A 6,000-nucleotide genomic window follows, 5' to 3' on the forward strand; every position below is an offset into this window, starting at 1 on the left:
TGTGGTCTCCTCTGTTGCCTTCCTCAACATGTTTCTGGCGTCCCCTACTGCCGTTGTGGCAGACTGGACTACTCATCACACCTAAAACAAGAAACAATCTGTCTTTGCACACTGAAGCAGCAACGACTGTTAAGTCTGTTTTAAAAACCCATCTGGATTTGTTGGCTTTTAGTTGGAGTTAAGCAGAAAAATATATAGGTCTTTAAGTTTAATCTTATCTGGACATACCTTGTTAATTTAATTATATTGTTAATTTATTGAAGTTATTGTAGAGTTTATACTGTGCGCAGTTCTTGTTTTTAAAGTGCTCTAAAAACAAACTTGGACTGGAGATACTGCCACCTGAGCGGCGGATCTCTGCAGCTCCTCCAGAGTTACCATGAGTTTCTTCAAGAATCAAGACATTTTTACTGTCACCATGTGTTACCACGGTTAAATTATCTTTGAGACAGACACCGGCTCAGGATGGACACAGACAACACAACACACAGAGATGCAACACACTTAGTATTTCTTTCCACACATTAGAGCAGGGATTTCTATATTGGCATTTCTATGTTGGGCCACTTTGACATCATGAAGTTATTAAAAGGACCGGTTGTGCGTGTATAGATGACACTTTTCATTTCATAATTTCATTTCAGTTCACATAGGAGTATAAAAAATGCACAGTAGCATAAAACTACTCTCCCTGTAGCTCTACGCTTCTCCAGGAGTGAATGCTGCTTGTTGGGACTTTGATGCAATCAACTGGTTTCCTTATATAGGAAATTTTTGACCAATCTGTATAATATGATTGATTTTCACTTTGTAAAGTGCCTCCAGATGACATGTTTCATGAATTGGTGCTATATAAATAAAAATGAATTGAATTGAATTGAAAAGTAGCACCCTTATACGGAAGAGGATTAGGCCCATTCAAAAAATGTAATAAAACTCCATTCAATTCTGACTTTTTTCTCAGAATTCTGAGATTAAAGTCAAAATTCTGACTTTTTTTCTCAGAATTCTGATTTTTTTCTTAGAATTCTGATTTTTTTCTTAAAATTCTGAAAAGAAAATCAGAATTCTGAGTTTTTTTTCAGCATTCTGACTTTAATCTCAGAATTCTGAGATTAAAGTCAGAATTGAATAGACATTTTTTTTTCTTTTTTTTTTTTGAACGGCCCTAATCTTATTCCGTACCCTTAGGCTCAGTTTATACAGTTTATCCGCAAAAAAAGTTCATATTGGGGTGAGTTACACTTTAAACTCTCATCATCCTGCATCACTTTTTCTCTTTTTGGACATTTCTGGGTTGTTTGAATGTGCTGTGAGAAAACTGAAATCTTATGGCTGGATGGTGTTACTACACAGTACAAAAAAAAAATCAACATTTGCTACAGGAGTCACAGTTTTAGCCACTTTATAGACTTTATATGCCTCTACTTTATGACATGATATCCCTTTTTTTTGCTCTTGAGGGACGGATAAATTGCCTTGACGGGTCGAATTCGGCCCGCGGGCCTTGAGTTTGACACGTGCATTAGAGTATGCTAGTTTGTATCAGAGTCCGAGAGTTCTGATATCAGTCCCTTTGTGAATATCAGCCATGTTACATGGATTAGACCCTCCTTCCTGAAAATCAATTAATGAGGTAATGAAGCTATTTTTGTGCTGTGATCTTGATGCTTCATTTACAGAAAGGTGTAATTCGATATTTCTCAGAATAAGAGCGTGCAAACAGGCAATAACAGTAGTGTGATTGTAACCTGATGAAACACACACTTCTCAGCAGGGGACGATAACCCTCACAGCTCTCGGAAAAGAAGATGTTTCTGGGTTTATTGATGCTGCTGAAGCATTTACCTTCCTTTATTTATTTGTATTTATCTTATTTACGGTAGATAAGAGTGTCTCTTTTAGGAGACAGACGTGATCATACAAGGCAGCAGCACCGTTATAATACCAAAAACAGCAAAGGAATACATCCATCCATCCATCCATCGTCTTCTGCTTATCCCAGAGATGGGGTGGCGGAGGCAACAGGTCCAGGAAAGACATTCCTCTCCCCAATAACAACCTCTGGCTCATTCTGGGGGACCCAAAGGTGTTTCCAGGCCAGACGGGATATAAAGTCCCTCCAGCAAGTTCTGGCTCCTGATCAGATGGCCTAACCCACCTCAATTGACTCCTTTTCAATGTGGAGAAGCAGCTGCTCTACTTTGAGCTCCTCACCTTATTTCTAAGGCTAAGGAATACAATTTACATTTAAAACACTGGTAAATTAAAACATTTGCACACAAAGGTTTCAGGTTGCAAGGATTTCAACGTGGCTTTGAGCTAATTAAACATCACCAGAGATTTAAACCCAAGTGTTGGGAGCTGAGAACCGGAGCGGCTATATCTCAGTGAGTTTTTATATTTGGGCCTGTACAGAACTGCGTTTTTTATACTGAGAGTTAATATTTTCTAATTACATGTTTTTTTTTTTTTTTGTTTTTTTTAAGGCAGGGATGTCAAACATACAGACCGCAGGCCGGTTCCGGCCCGCCTAACAATTTAGTCTGGCCCGGTGGCTAAATGCATTATCATTATTCAACAAATAAAAAAAAAAATGTGGCAATAATAATTGTTGTCTTAATGCCAAAAAGAGCTCATCAGATTTGACTTTCACAAGTGGAGCTGTACTGCTTTTGCCATAGTGCTCCGCTTGATTTATGAATGTGAATAGTTTTATTATGATTCATGCTGGGAATATCTCAAATGATATGGACACTACAATGGGAAAGTAGGAGAGGAAAGGAAGAACAAGAAGAAAAAAAGAAAAGGTGAAAGAAAGAGGAGATAAAAGGAAGAGAATGATAAAAATAATTATTGAAAAAAAAACATGTACCGTACTTTGTTTAATTGAAAATCTGCAGTTCCTATATTGTCCACGAGGGGTGCTGTGTTTTAATCAGCAGATGGAAGCACTGAGCTTCAGATGTGGAAAATTGATTTTAAATAATTTCTTAATTTTTATCTGTTTGATGTGTTTTGTCATGCAGGACAGTGTTTTTAAGTTCCAAAAAATGTGAATAAATGTTTTTCAACATTGTATAATCACTGTGATCAGTTCTTATGCACAATGCACAAGTAAATGTATAACTGAGTAAAAGTATTATTGAAATTGCACATACTTTTCTTTAAAACGCTGAAGTTATTCATAATATATTGTGTAAAAGTGAAATTCATCTAATATAAAAATCAACAACAAGTTCACTTTTATTAGTTCCATTTAATCTTGCAATGAGTTTACTCATCTGGCCCTCTTGAGATCAGATTAAGCTGAATGCTTTTAAGGGAACTGCTAACACTGGGTTTTATTAAAAATCTATACCACACTTTTCAGATTTTTGCAACTGCTGATTTTTTTTTTGTGGTAATAAATAAAAAAAAAATCAGCAAAATAAAATCTGTGTGGAAAAGACATCGGTCACTGACAGACAAAGGCCACTCCTCAGCTCTGGATCTGATGGCGACGGCACTGATCTGCCACTGAGAGAAGCGTCTTTGTCTCCTCGTTAATTCGTTGCCGTCCTTGTTAACCCACTCGAGATCGTCCTGCTCGGTTCACTGACGATCCGTGCTGTAAAACAGGCCTTCATCGATTTCAAACCGCAGCTCAGCTAAAGTCAGCGACAGCAGAGAAACCTTAGGATTAAAACAAAAACATCTGTATCTGACAGATTTACACCAAAAAGGATTTGTTGTATTTTTATTTTATTTTTTTGTAACCACTTTTAGATGTGTGATTAAGTTGCGGCTGTTATAAAACATCGTCACTTTTTCTCTTTTTTTAACACTCATATTAACATCGACATATAACTCACATTTGACCAGATTTTTCAACGTTTATGCTGTTGTTGAAAATAAAGGGATTGGAAATATAAACTAAAAAGAAAATGCTTGTAAAGACAGCTGGATTTTATTTTGTTTTAGAAAAAAAGTCTGCTATTATAAACCTTATTGACTTTTAGATACAGAAATATTAATTTAAATGTGACTTTACATATATTTCATTTGGTTGTGTGATCAAGAGAAAAAGAGAGATTTTCAAATTAGAAAAGTCTTATTTCCTAAAGAGGGAATCCTAAACATGGATTTAAAATCTATATTTTGTTGCAATTGTAATAAACACAATAAAAAAATAAGAATCAAGCAAAACACAGTTACCACATTAATGTTTTTGGCTATTAAATGTGTCCTCTGCACACAGCCAGAGCTCCACGACCATTACACTAAAACTAAAGCTTTTTTAGTCATTTTCGTTGCTGTTAGATTACAGTATTAATGACATTACTAATGGTTTAAAGGGAATATATCTATATTTTATCGCATAAAATAAGGTCATCAGACTCCACAGGGACACAACCTCCCAGAAAAAGAGACTCGTGTCAGAAATGTCATGTCAAACAATTGTTTATTACTAATAATGGTACAAATCAATGTGACAGACTCGAAGCTTCTTTCTTTTCTTTTCTTTTTTTTTAAATAATTGTTTTTTTTACTCTTTTCTCTTGTTTTGTAAGAAATACACAAAGTGCTGCTTAAACCGACCAAACAGATATTGCTCTATAGATTAATTACAGTTTTCAGTCTGTTAAAATAACAAAACAAAAACAAAGAAAAGAAAAGAAAAGCAACACCCAGAGACGCTTCAGCTTTGGTTTCTAGTTCTTTGACTGCTCACAAAAGCTGCTTCTGTGTTCCTTTCGAAGGTGATAAACGAAACATCTTGAATTATATAAAGAACAACAATGCGGTCATTTTTTTATTTTTTTATTTTTTTCTATTTCTACGCATGTCTAGAAGCTGAGAGAAATAAACACAGAGCGAGAAATGATTAAGAGACATAAATGTGTGTAGGTTAGAAATAAGTATCACTAACACAGAGTGAGGCGTCGTGGACACAGTGCAGAGCAGCTGCTTCTCTGATTTCCAGTGCTGAGGTAAAAAGCTTGGATGAACTTCGGTGTTCCTACTGCGTGTTTCCCTTCTGCTCGTTCTTTTTTTTTTCTTTTTTAAAGATTGTCAACATCTTGAATCTACGTCTCTGTACAATGTGCATAACTATAGAGCTTTGGTCCAGCATTAAAAAGTGGAGTGAAGGCATTACTCCTTTCTGTGTCTTCCTTTAAATGTCTTTTGGTTTTGGTTACAGCTTTTTTTTTTCTGTGTGTGTGTGTGTTGTTGTTTTTTTTTTTCTAAGCCTCAGAGCCGATCCGCGTGTGCATTTTTCTCCGCAGACTCGCAGTTTTTTTTTTTCTCTTTTCTGCCTGAAATTGTCTGTTTACAACGAAAGCAGCAGAACAAATCTGTGGAGGTAAACAGCGACACACACAAACCATTTTTTTTTTCTCTATGACATTATACGGGATGCGGGTGATTCTTCAGGCTGGGATCGGAAAAAAGCCGAGATAACCGACGTGGACTTGGAAGGATGTGCATCAAGCCGACACTTGATTCTGAATAAATCGCATCAAATTTCGCCTCACTTCAAATTAAGCTCACTCGCTCTGACATGTGACACTTATCCTCAACATTTACCTCTTTTCTGCTCCTGCAAGGGCAAAAACATGGGAAGGGAGTGACGGATCGAGACTTTGCCTGGAAGAGTGATATTTCTGACATGAAAATATAGCGCCTAAGAGAAGCATTAATGCTCCTTGAACTTTTTTCCCATTCTGTCACCTCACATGTATATTAGTTGATTTTTTTCTGATTGGCCAACACAAAGTAATGCAGATTCTTACAGATCTGGCATGCACATGCGTCCAGCAACCACGTAAAACGAAGGCCCTCCGCTCACATGAGAATAAAGCAGAACCTTTTGTTGCATGCATGCACAAAACGGCAGATGACCGTTCACACTGAGCCTGGTTCTGCTGGAGGTTTATTCCCGTTAAAGGGGAGTTTTCCTTTCCACTGTCGCCTCATGCATGCTCAGTACGAGGGATTGCTGCAAAACCATGGACA

The sequence above is a fragment of the Fundulus heteroclitus genome, chromosome 21, assembly GCF_011125445.2.
Source record: "Fundulus heteroclitus isolate FHET01 chromosome 21, MU-UCD_Fhet_4.1, whole genome shotgun sequence".
NCBI lineage: Eukaryota > Metazoa > Chordata > Actinopteri > Cyprinodontiformes > Fundulidae > Fundulus > Fundulus heteroclitus.